This window comes from Aedes albopictus, chromosome 1, assembly GCF_035046485.1.
Source record: "Aedes albopictus strain Foshan chromosome 1, AalbF5, whole genome shotgun sequence".
Taxonomy (NCBI): domain Eukaryota; kingdom Metazoa; phylum Arthropoda; class Insecta; order Diptera; family Culicidae; genus Aedes; species Aedes albopictus.
Window position 1 is genome coordinate 335,156,993 of NC_085136.1, and position 13,772 is coordinate 335,170,764.

A 13,772-nucleotide genomic window follows, 5' to 3' on the forward strand; every position below is an offset into this window, starting at 1 on the left:
GAGCCGGCCAGGTGAAGATCGTCGCTTTCTGACGGGAGAGCCGGGGAGCCGGCCAGGTGAAAATCGTCGTTTTCGACTATGGACAATGGCGGCGGAGGAACTGCACACACACACTCTTCGCTGGGCACAGCGTGGAAACAACTCGTGGCGAGTCCAAGTTTTGGCACGCAGAATCTTCCGGACATCTCTTCACATAGATTATGAGCCTGGTGGAAACTCGGGAAAAAACACAAGCAGAAAAAGGCCCGTAACATGGACCTAACCACCACGAATTAGTACCCTAGTGACGCCACTGAACCTAACCTCACTTTTCACTTTTGTATAACTAATAATTACCTTTTTCTGTTATTTTAACTTGTTTGTCTTCGTAGTTTTCTGTGTTCGTGTACTCATATAGGTTTTTATCTAAATTTAACTGTATATATTAGTTGTAGGTTGTAATTTAATAGTCCATTAACTAACCGTTTTTGAACTTGACTTTATCACATTTTAAATATTCTTGTTGATTTTAACATTTCTCGTTTTCGTTTTACTACTAACACATAAGATCCTAGATTAAAGAAACAACACTAAAATTATAAGAAAATTCACACAAAAATGAGGATTTAATCGACCTCAACAATTAACATCTAAGACACGCGCGCACTGACAATTCCTTTTGAGGATCACAAATAGAAAAGAGGCTAAAATCATCCAAGCCCCCATCTTTTATAACATGCCATTAAACATAATATTCCAATATGGCATTCATGTTACAATTTTATGCTTGTCCATCCTTTTGCATTGTAGCACCATCTGTGGGCGATTTCAATTTGAACAGGGCTGTTTTTTCCCCCGAGCTCAAACTGCTCGAATTGAATCTGCACTCATCCACCTTGTACGATGTGAAAGCGGAACACGCACTCATTCGTGTTTTGCATCAAATGAGTGTGTATTTTCCATTACGTAAATTTTTAGTAGGGGAAAATTGGGCAAAACGATTGGTGGTGGAGCCAACAAGTAAATATTGGAACCGAACGGTTACAAAATAATCTTGGGTAGAATTTAGAAATCTCAACATTACTACACCACCAACACCACCAAACACTGTGTATGAAACTTACCGGCCATATATATAGTCTGTAAAATTGCTGATTGAAATCTTGAATGTTTTTTCTTTGATTTTAAAAAGCATTTGGATGTCATTTTAGGTTGAAATGGGGTGTCCATTTCGCCCCGGGTGTCCATTATGCCCCTAATCCCCCTATATAAATTCATTTCCCTGTAAAAACGTGAAAAACTCAGGGTATTTTATTTTGTCTTATGAGTGTCTCGGCAAGCCTCGTTGGATAAATGTTCAACTCGTAATGAAAAAATCATCATTTTGCAACTTTTTGCATAAATAACTATTTTGTAATAGCGTTACGTTTTCCCATACTTTTCACACGTGTTTACAATCATAAAACGGCCTACTTCTCTTCACTAAAACAAAAGTGTCGAAAAGTACCGTCTATCCCCGTTGGTTTGAACGACACCTCATGCAAACCAACGCTAACGGTGTTCATTTTTAAATTTGAACTTCCAGTAACTATGTGGGCATCGAAAAACACACTGATGGTTACCCTTTTTGCTGTTTTGTTTTGATTCTACGTTCTGCTTCACCGCGTTCCATGTGCAAAATGACGTTTGAAGTATTTTTAGATTGAACGTTGTGCAGATTCGAGGGGGTCAAATTAAAAAGGCTTATAAGATTGGATGAGGTCAAACCAACGGGGGTAGGCGGTACTACTTTTCAGCACTCTTAAGAGTGCTGAAAAGTATCACTTTTCGGCACCTTTGCCAAAATCCACTTTTCGATAACTTTTGCGGTTACCGTAAAAACAGCTGCTGCTTCTACATCCTCTGAGCAGCTCGAATCCGAATTAGGACTATTTAGATTCGGATTAGGACTGCAGCAGATCAGGCGTAGAAACAGCTCCTTGACCTTACTGTGGTATGACGACGACGGGAGCAAATTTCTGTCACCTACCCTATCATAGCCTACCTGATCGAACAAAAGCACCACGCGCGTGAATGCTGCGTGGTTCCTTGATACATGTTTGTGTAGCTGTTATACTAATTGGGTATTTTTTGCAATTACAAAAAAAGTTTGTATGCAATTCGTTGCAAAAATAACTATTACGTTCTTCGGTGGAAATCGAACCCATTACTATCATTTCGATAGACGGGCAAGTTTTTCCTCCAATCTACGGAGCCAAATAATCATCTCTGTCCCCTGAAGTCATAGAACTTAACTCGATTACACTATAGACTGTTTCAGAAATTATAAATACACTAACGATTGACTGTCAAATCAAGCTGAGCACAATATCCAAAAAGTTTCTTCAATCTGTTATAGTTAACATTATAACGAAGTAAATAATACCAACTTTGTTGATGTTTCTTGTAAAAGTAAGAAAATAGGGCTCTGAAATCTAGATAATTAAAATTTAAAGTTGCTCAAAATGGTCAAAAAATATAGCATACAAAAGTAAAAAAATCTCACAAATAAAATATTCAATTTACAAACACAATGAAAGTTACTGTGTCGATAAGAAAAGATATTATGGAGATGAACCAGCCCCTGGCTGAAAATCTCGATAATAAAGATAATAATAATAATAAGAAAAGATATTTCTAAGTGGGTGAAAGCAATTTTAACTGAAATATTATATTATCTTCTATTTAGGACATTTGTGCCATCGCAATACATACAAGCCTATTTCATCATTTACCTTAGAGAGAATGGGACAAGGGGTGGGAATAAGGATGGGGAAAGGTGATGAAATAGGAAGTGGTACACTAGAAGAGGGAATGAACGCATAAGCGCAACGAGAGCTCATAGCCCATACCACAACGGGTTTAATCAGTGCCCTGAATAGGACACTGTAAAACGCATAAGCGTAAAGAGAGCCTATAGCTCATTGGAGGTAGCTTGTGACGTCATGCGACTTTCAATATGACATTGAAAGGCACGTCATCGCAAGCGTTCTCAATATTCAAGAAATCACCCAAGCAAAAACTGCGTTTGAGCGAGTACTTTCTTGAAAATGTATACAACTTTGTGTAAAAGAGTCACTGTGGACATCTCAAATTGGGAGGCATGTGAGTTCACATGAGTAGGCATGTTAGCCAGACGAACATCACATATGTGATAATCGACTATGCGTTTCAAGCATTTCAGAAAGACCGAGATAACCAGATAAATCTGGAACTGATTCCTTCGCACGCACCCTTTCGGGAGAAAACTAAGGAGTAATTTCACGCCATGAATATACCCAATAGAAAACTACAAGTGTTCAAAACATGTTTGAAATACTCAGTTCCCTTTGAAGAAAAATAGGACAAAACCCCATTTGCTCCTGGAGTTTTGAAGTAAGCGGAGCTTTTTAGGGCCCACTAAGTCGATTATATAGCTATAATAGAGATTCGTAACAATACAAAAAAAATGGTTTATCCGAAGATATTTTGAACTTGAACAGATCAGAGTTCAGTTCAGGAATACCTCTTGCGGTCCGCACAGACTGCAGAAGACAAGCTGCTTTCAAAGCAATAGTTATGGTATACCACAATGGAGTGCGTTGTAGGTTCAAAACCACAATGAGACTCTCTTGGAGTAACAATGAAAGCGAGTTATCCATGAAATGTGGTCATAACCAATTAGTACAGGTTCCCTTGAGCAGGGACGCCTGAATACGCAAATTTTGCGAAGGAACACTCGAAAGTGCAAAGAAGGTCAAATGGAGACTCCTCATCTGACACATGCCAATCAGTCAACTCATGACAAATTCTGCTCATGAGAGTTGGTTTAGGTGCAATTCTATGTTAAGTTATCCATGACTGTACTACCTAAGTAATCCATCAAACTGAAGCATCTTAAATTAATGTTTGAGCTATTTCAAGAGCTTGCTTGTAGGCAGTCAAAGAATGCATTACAATTAATAACTTCGAAAATGCTTAAAGAACACTAAGTTGAAGAGAGACAGGCCAAGTACCAGTAGGAACGTAGAGCCATAATAAAGAAGAAAAAGAATAAAAAGAACCGATATTAGGAAGTGGAACATGCGAAATTTTCAACCATCCTTTTCGGCGACTTCAATGCTCATAAGCAACGAACCCCAAAGAACACCATGAAGTTAAGTACCATGCGCCTCCTTCAGCATACATATGCGCCCTAACCAAACTTGAACTGAACGAATTTGTTACGAGCAGCCAACTCACCGCCACCCACTTCAATTACGAACAAAACTAATTTCAGCAACAAATGACGGCATCGTAAAAGTATATAAAAGTTACAACATACTTACAACAGTGCTCCAAAGCATCCCCTGAACCCCACAGAAACGCAAAGCTGGCACAAACTGCAATACAGGCGGATGCCCAATACTCCCGAGCGAGGACAGCCGACATCTTGAGTGATGATAAAAATTCGTTTTGACCCAACCCAGCAGCAACCCTGTCGACATCTCATAGTCGTAAAACACGAAGAATTCGATTAGCAATTTCCTCCCGGTTCGGTTCAATAGCGACGACCACGCGCCCTCATCTGACGCGGTCCTCTCGCACTCGTCGTAATCGTTTGGGGTTGGAGGTTTTATGGAGATTGCCTTCGTCGTCAGTGGTCGTAGAAGCTTTTCCTTGTCAGCGGAAAAGTTTTCCCTTGCGAGTGCAATTTTCGGGATGCTTCGACATCATCATCATCATCATCGTGCGGGGCTAAAGTTTATGGCGCTGCGAGCAATAAAGTGATAAAAGGCACGGGGTGATATCGGGAGGCCAACATCCAGGGGCATGTTGTTCGCAGAATTCACGCGGATGTACGGGGGAAGCGGAGGTGGAATGAACATGATAAGAATTTTCTGGAATTGTTTGATCAGCAACCTATTTCCCTCACTACTCTATAGAACATCTAATTTAAATTGAATTTAGACCATTATTATAATAGAACCGATTCTCATGATATAGAATTCATTTCACCCGCAATTCCCCATATTGTGTCATTGGTTTCTTGGAAATTTTCTCCATTTATGTCCGGAGGATGGTGGGCTATTGGTTGGAAGTTGTACCGGTTGTACACATCCTTTCAGCGGGACGTTCTGGATGCTGTGGTCCTGAATCCGGCGAATAGGATGGCGGTCGCAAATGTGCAGACGACACACGAGTGCGTTATCCTTCCCGAAAAACCACTCATATTTTTGCTGTTCTCGGATCGTTGCTTGGTTGAACCCCTCTGTTTTGGAGGAGGAGGAGGAGCAGGAGTTTTACTGTAGATTGGATTCCAGTTATATGGCGCGCAAGGATCGTCGAGTAGTAAAAGTTTTATCTTTATCGTTTTACCACGCGCCCCGGGCCGAGTCGAGCGGGAGTTTGGAACAGGCGCGCGGATGTTATTGCGGTTATGAGTGGGATTAAAAATCCAATAACAATAAAAACGGGAATGCTGTTGTTTTCGGAAACTACGAGAGGGTGGTTTTATGTGTCTTATCACGGGATCAAGTGGGACCGCAGAAGTCGGTGTAATATGCTGGAGTGTGATGGTTTTCCCATTATTTTTTGAATAAACTCTACCTATGACCCCTATAGCCACAGCTGTAAAGGCGTGGATATTCAGCATGACTATGCTGAGGATGACGTATTCGATTCCCGGTCGGTTCAAAAATTTTCTTGACTTCTTTAGGGTATTGGGTAGAGTATTTTTGAGCCTTCCACACGATATGCACATTCAAATTGATCATTGGTAGAGAAAGCTAACTAGAGAACTAATAACTGTGAAAGTGCTCATAGACCACTTAGCTGAGAAGCAGGTTTTGTCTCAGTGTGGACGTAACACCGAGGGGAAGACGAAGAAGAATAACCGTCATCTGGCCCAGGGAGAATTGAGCCAATCCATTCGATAATTTGAACGTTTGTCCATACAACTGATTCAGGTCTGATTCATTTCATATTCAAGTGAATCTTATGTGAGTCATTTCATATTCATGTGACTCAAGTCGAATTCACTTCATATTCTAGTGATGCTTCAAAAAGATTCGGGTGTGAATCATTTTAAATTCAAGTGATTTAGATTTGTTTCACTTCTTATTCATGCCTGATTAACTTAAGAAATTCAGGTTTGATTTACCAACTATTCAAGTGATTCACTATCCCTATTCACATAACAGTCCCAACTTTTGCTGGTTTTCCTATTTATCATGACACTGTCATGCCTGACTCACTTCATATTTAAGTGATCTAGGTCTGATTCACTTCATGTTCATTAATTCAGGTCTAAATCACTTTGAATATGATTCAGATTATAATGATCCAGGTCTGCATCATTTCAATCGAAGTTATTCATGCCTAATTGACTTTTTATTCAAGTGATTCTGATCTGATTCACTTCAAATTCAAGTGATTTGGGTTTCATTTACTTCAAATTCAAGGGATTCAGGTCTGATTCACCTCATATTCAAATGTTGCTGGCCTTATTCATTTTAAGCTCACTTAAAATTGAAATGATTCGGGTTTGATTCAAGTCACATACTAGTTCACTACTTCTCAAGTTGTAGTTTATATTAGTCAGACCGAAGCGCATCATATTTATATGGCACGAGTCAAAACTTCTACGTTCCACCTCAACAGAAATACCCTTTTACTTCTAACTAACATTGCCAAAGACATTCACTTTCTATCTTATCTGGGTCAGGGGATAGAACCTGTTAAATATGATCGCTTGTGCCAACTAGTGGCAGAATGTTGATCTAAAGTGTTTGTCTTTCTGATGCAAATTAGGAATCTCTTAAATATTTATGTAAGGGTTATTTTAATTACAAGTATGTAATGTTGTGAAATTTACAAGAAATTTCCTTGGACATTCCTCAAAGAATACGGCCACGAAAATTCCCAAAGAAAAAACCTCTCTCTTTGTAAAAAAAAATGTAATAGTAAAATAGTCATGTTTTGTAATACAAAACAGTAAAAAAAACTAAAAATTAAAAAAAAAAGATTATTTTAGAAGCAATCCATGAATAATGCCAGAAGAATAAGAAAGCATTTTAAGTATTCTCCTCAGTTATTCTTTTGAAGTTTTTCTTGAAACTACGCCAGTAAAAATAATACATATTACTCAGAAAGGTGTTCCAAAAACTATCTTAAGTTGACTGTTTAACCCTTTATAAGAAAATGGCAACTATATTACCACCTACTGTTTGTATTTTTTTTTTGTTTTATGACAATTTATTTTGTTTTTTTTTTGGTTTACGCAAAATTGGGATTACTAACAACGCCTGGTATTTTTTTTTTGGTACTAAACGAAGCTTTAACAAGAATTTGGGAGCCATTTGTAGTCTCAAAAATGGCTAAATTTGACCGCATGAAGAAAATTAGCTGAAACTTATTGTAAAATTATTGATTTGGTAAATATTTTAAGAAATAATCAAATTATGGGTTGACATGAGCTGAACTACGCAATTTATATTATGGGTTAAGCCCTAATCCACTCTAAAATCTCTTTTCCGGCTTTTTGTCGAAGTCAAAAGAAGAAAGGTACCCTAAACGGGCAGTGGCAAGAATATTACCACCTGCGCTGGTGGCCTAAACGGGCAGTGGAAACTATATTGCCACCTAGATTTTAGAGAGTTTCTTTCAAACAAATTTTTTTTTTTTGTATATGTAATCATGTATATAATCATTTCCACAATAGTATGCGTTGACAACTCTTCTAGTTTTCTCGGCCTTATAAAGGGTTAAATACCAATAACAATACTGCTAAAATTCTGAAGAAATTCGCAAAAATCCAGAGATTCGTCTTGAGATATTTTCAAAAATTCAATCGAAGGGCCCCATTAGGCTGCGGCTTATTTTTCAAAAGTTGTTGAAACCTGCAATTCGTAAGCCCTTTTGGATTCCAATGACACAAAAAGAGAAACCTCTGAGTTCAAGCAAAAAATATTGAGATTTAGAGGTCGCGATAAGATTAAAAATCGGTTGAAAATTGAGAAAGTTATGACACTTGAAGTGAAAACACCTTTTTATTACTCGAAAATTCAACTTCGAAGCGATTGCGCGACCTCTAAATCTCAATATTTTTGGCTTAAATTAAGAGGTTTCTCTTTTTGTGTCATTTGAAACCAAAAGAGCTTACGAATTCCAGGTTTAAACAACTTTTGAAAAATAAGCCGCAGCCTAGGCCCCATGGATGCATACCAGAAATGGATATGTAAATCAACTGTAAATTTTCAAGATTATTTTTTGTATACATATCTAAAATTACTATTTGATTACTTGTTTTGCTATGTGTCGGTCATGCCCTCTGGTGCTCGTAATATATGTCGTGTCCGTTGTCTAGTGTTAAGTTTCGTTCAGTCTGTACACCCTCTGGTTGAAGACAATGTCCGTGTCTTTTTTAACCCTAAAAGGGATACCTAAATGGCCTCAGTTTCGTCACCTCGCTGTGTGTGTTCCATCAAAGACGAGCTCTGAAAGGGTTAAAAATAACTGACGTTCAATTTGAACAGGTCGTAGGTTTGCTATGTTTCCTATGTAGATTCGACCTATTCAAATCGAACGCCAGATAATGAATAAGTACTTGCCAGAATGACTTAATCACCAAACTTTATTCTCACAGAACATTGCGTTTCTTGAAGGTCGTGTGTTTGACCGTTTCTTGTAAAATTGCACACATTTAAAAATGGAAAAATCGTTGAAATTTACCCTCAAATTCTTCGTAGAAATCAACAGTTGCAAAAGAAAACTGGGGAACAATATACTACACTTTTCGTTTGAATGGATCAGAAAAGGGCACTTGATCAAAATTATCTTCGATTTTTAGTACACATACATACATCACTTGGAAAAAGCTCAATTGGTAACAATTTAGCCAATAAAAGCAGCTGTAGTAGCGTTCAGTATTCAGCGGACACTATAAAAAACATGGTGAAAAATTCATAGAGGTTTTTTGAGGTAATTTATTGTTTCATCTATTTGAATTTTGGGATTGTTTTTTCTTTTACGCCATATAGCACTTACAAGATGACATTTTATTTTCACAAATTGAAAACATGTTGCCGTGCCAAACGATAACATAGATTCTACTGATATGTTGAAGACCTTCCATTTTGATTTTCATTGAAAACCTAAACTTTTAATAATGTTGAGCTAGGCCAAAGATGAAACTGTTTTACCAAATATTATTTTTATATGGACAATGAAAACACTGTTTGATAATATAGGCCTTTTTGTATTATAAACGTGATCCCCAAGCTTCCAATGGATGAGCAACATACTTCCAGCATGTATGAACTTGCATGGCATATTAGATTGAACAAAATTTTGAAGTCGAGTTGTTTCATTTTTGTCTCTGGGTCGTTCCTCGAGGGGTTCCAGGGGGTGTAAGGGGCATTTCAGTGGGTTTCAGGAGATTCTATGAGATCTCAGTGTAGTTTCAGGTGGTTTAGGGGGTATCAGAGTGTATCAGTAGGTGGGTTCCAGGGGGGCTTCTGGTGAATTCCCGGGGTTTCAAGAGCGTCTCAGGACTTGGTGCGTTTCAGTGAGACTCAGGGGGTTCCAAGGGAGTTCAAAGGATTTCAAGAGAGTTTAAATGGGTTTCATGGGAGTACCAGAACGTTGCAGTGGTGTGCAGGGGCTTCTAGGCGGCTCCATGGAGTACCAGGAGGTCTCAGATGCGTATCGGGAGGTTTAAAGGGAGTGTCAGGGGTCTCAGAGTGTTCACGGGGGTGTCATGGGCCTTAGGGAAGTTTCAGGAGGTTCCAGGAGATCTTAAAGGCGTTTCGGAGGATTTTCAAGAGGGTTTCAAAACCCCTCTGGGGTGTTCCAGGAATTTAATGAGTTTCAGATGGTTTCAGCCTAGGCCCTGGGGCTCCCGGAATTCCTCTCAAACGTTCTTCAAATTTCTTGAAACGCCTCTCAAAATTAAGCCCACTTACATGGCATAAGAATAGGTTGTACCGTCAGTATACCAGTAAACGCTCACCGTCAAATGATGTTTATTGGTATAAATATGTATGTACGATTCTGTTCATTTGGATATTATTTGGCACGCATATTGTGAATATCCGAGAAAAAAGAATATATTTTTGATGGGAAACTTCTTTTCTAAGCTCGGGAGCGGCTACTAGGTACATACATTGAGGGTACTTCCTTTCCAAGTTGCTTACCTTTAGCGATTTTAACAATTTAGAGTGGATCCAGGAGTTACTTCTGGTGCCGAAATTGTATTAACCCTAGTAAGATGGACATAACACATTACCCCGATTTCCATTACCGCGAGATTTTTTTGACAACCCGATCAGGAGACCCACGTACACTCCCGATAAAAAGTTTGGGGTCACCCCCTCAAAAACATGCCATTTTTTAGACCCATATCTCCGCCAATTTGATCCTAGGCTTTATTTAAAAGATAATAAGGGGATTCACTAAACAGTGTAAACTTATTAAACTGATTAAACGTCGCGATCACCAAGGCAATCTTCGATTATTTCATTCGCAAAATCATGAAACATTTCAAATAAGCAAAAAGTCATGGCTTACGCAGCAAATTAATCTGTTTAGTGAGTCCCCCTAATAAGTCAAAGTAACTTTGAACATGATTTCGGTGAAAGTTTTTCGAAAATATTTGTATGTAAACTTAACCCAAAGTTGCCAAATTTAAAAAAAAAAAATAGTATAAACTTACGGCAGTGTCGCTGGAAATTGGGTCGACCAAATTTTAATATGAGAGCAGTTATACAATCTATTTTTTATTAGCTTTCAACTGCTTTTTACCGCACTTCGCTAAAAAATCTAGAAAAAAAGTTATAAAGTAAATTTACTCTTGATGTCATTGACCAAAAGTTTGGGGTCACCCCTCAAAATGATGTATCATCCAAAAGTTTGGGGTCACTACCGTAAAACATGGATAAGTGATTTGTTGATATCTTAGTCATCTTTCTTCCAATTTTACTTCTTCTTGGCTTATTTGAAACATAATGAATGTTACTTACTGCATAGACATTGAACCGCACACATTTGTTCAAATTTACATACTCAAACTTAACGTAAAATTGCCTCATTTTTTTTTAAATGCGTTGAAATGTGTTAACTTCACATAACATTTTTATATATAAAAATCGTTGAATACGTTAAATTAAAGACATCTAACGTAAGTTTAGTTAATTATCTTTGGAATGAGCCAAGAAGAATTAAAATTGAACTATAGATAACGAAGATATCACCAAATCAGTTTTACATGTTTTACGACAGTGACCCCAAACTTTTGGCTCATACATCATATTGAGGGGTGACCCCAAACTTTTGGTCAATGACATCAAGAGTAAATTTACTTTATAACTTTTTTTCTAGATTTTTTAGCGAAGTGCGATAAAAAGCAGTTGAAAGCTAGACCTAGGATTTTGGAATCGGACGCAAATTGGTGGAGATAAGGGTCCAAAAAAATGACATGTTTTTGAGGGAGTGACCCCAAACTTTTGATCGGGATGAGTGTAGGATAATTAAACCAGAGCATGTCACCAAGTAGTTAATCCGATTATCAGCAAAGACTTTCTTTTGTTTTTGGCCTTCATACTTAGAAACTGCTGATGCTTCTTTCAAACATAGACATATTTTTTGGAACACGTTGAGATACGTATAGTATCTAGCCGTATACAAAATTTCAAGTCAATTGGTTTGGAATTGACTGAGTTATAGCGAAAAACTGCCCAAAATTCCAGCCACTGCACAAGTGACTCGGTACCCTAGGTATAACTCTACAGAAACACAATTTATATGAAACGCCAATTGTATCCACAATTTCACCACAAAGTACTCTAAATACTTTTCCAAAAACAGCTTTACGAAATCTACCAGAGCTGAGTTCATAAACTGTCACATTTGAGTTTTTTTTAATGTGGCCTTCGTTAAGCGTTCAACTACGAAATGTTTTATCATTTGTTACGCTACAGCAAATGTTTGTGTACACTGGTTTTCTCCAACCTAGTGGTCAGTTTTCCTAGAAGACCACTCTTCCCACAAAAACCCTTCGTTTCGCTTCCGAAAACAATTGACACGTCTCTCTACGTACATACAACAAACAAGCTATCCGAGAAATCGCTGCCAGACCAAAATTCCAACCATTTTATTGCACCACTTTTTTAGAGAACCACCGTCTCTAAACTGCAACTGCTGCGCTTCAACTTCGATTCAGTGGGTTTTTTTTTATGCAGCTTCCCCGTTGTTACCAGAACAGAGCAGACCCAGCACAAACGCGCTCTAATTTTTACCCTTGGCTTGAAACGCTTTTATGATTGCCTGCTTTCGCTTCGCATATCTCACGATGCGATGCGATGCGATGGAAAGAAGGGGGTGCTATAAAGTCATAAATCAATCTGTGCGCACATCCACTCTTATCGCGTGACGTGCAGAGGCAGAAGAAGGACATGCGAAACGATTCGTATCCTCTTTTCCCGGAGCAAGTTCATCCTGTTCTAGGGCCAGCAAAAAAAAGAGAAATCATAGAAAATTGCTTGTGGCATGAATTCCACATTCGTTTGTTCCACACTCGAATCACAAAAAAAAAAATATGCTCGACTCAAACGCATACGTTCCCCCGTTGGGATTCACATTACATGGAATCCTTAGTTTTTCCGAGATATGCATGGCATCCTTTGATCTCTCTGCTCCTCCAACAACAATCGTAGTGTGCCTGCCATGACGTGCTCAAACTTCCTTCGGGTGGGAATTCTACCATTTTGATTTCTTCGTCCCTTCCCGCGCCCGGTTTATGCCACGCACGATGCCTACTGCGACTGCGACGACGTCGCACCAGGAAGGGGATCGGGAGGCAATAAAGCTGCGGAGACAATAAAAATTCATATTTGACTTTTGTGAAGTCAAATATGGCACCCCTCGTATGCATGCTGAACGCACACACCAACACACATACATCGCATCGTATCCTTTTGTTATTCAGGATTTCATCTCGAATCATGATGCGGAGGGAATAGACCTCTGCCAAGCAAATGATTTGGGGTTTAAAGTATTGTCAGCACAATGATTAACTAAGAGTATGTGAATGTTAAATATTATATGCACAGCCAAAAAACTCCATTTAAATTCCATCAGGACTCAATGCAATATGTTAGGTAAATTAAATTCTTACACTTCTTTCACGCTCTACGTTCTTACTAGAAGTTGGCCTGCCTCTCTTCAACAAGTGTTCCTTGAGCACATCCAAGGCTTTTTTGCCTGTAACGCCATGCCCTAGAAGTCGAGAATAAGAACCAACTTAGGGCGTCATTCCTTTTAAAATAAACTGTTCGTTTGAGTTCAAACCTAGAGCCAACAGCCAAATGCGTGGCTGTACCTCATGTCTCAGAAAATTCGATAAAATTGAACGTTACCAAATTCTCGTTTTCTTCGGAACGTAATTTTCCAAAGATCAAATTCCCCAGAAGGTAGGCACTACAGTAATGTACCTACAATTTCCTTTTAAGGAAAAACGAAACACACATTTCCTGGACTGGGAATTGGATTGCCCTAGCGCAGCACCGGACATTTCATCTTTATTTTTGGTATGCTCTTGTGCTCTTGGGACGCTTAGGAGGTCGTTGGAAAAATAAGGATATGACGATGACAGATGGCAAATTTGGTGAGTGGATACGACGACGACCAAAACGACGGGAAGGGCATGTTCATTTCGGAAACAGCTTATACTGTCTCGTCTTTCGTTTCTCCATTCTGGTGATTTTTATTGGTACAACGATTGTCGGAGTATCAAACCA

General features: G+C 38.7%; 2 protein-coding genes across 2 annotated transcripts in view; one reads left to right on the top strand and one right to left on the bottom strand.

Moving 5' to 3' along the window:
* The window catches only part of LOC134285824 (uncharacterized), a 392,906-nt gene that overhangs the window by 91,159 nt on the left and 287,975 nt on the right, over nucleotides 1-13,772 (bottom strand). The window lies entirely within an intron of this gene.
* Nucleotides 1-13,772, top strand: part of LOC134284140 (loricrin-like) — a 35,463-nt gene that overhangs the window by 7,244 nt on the left and 14,447 nt on the right. The window lies entirely within an intron of this gene.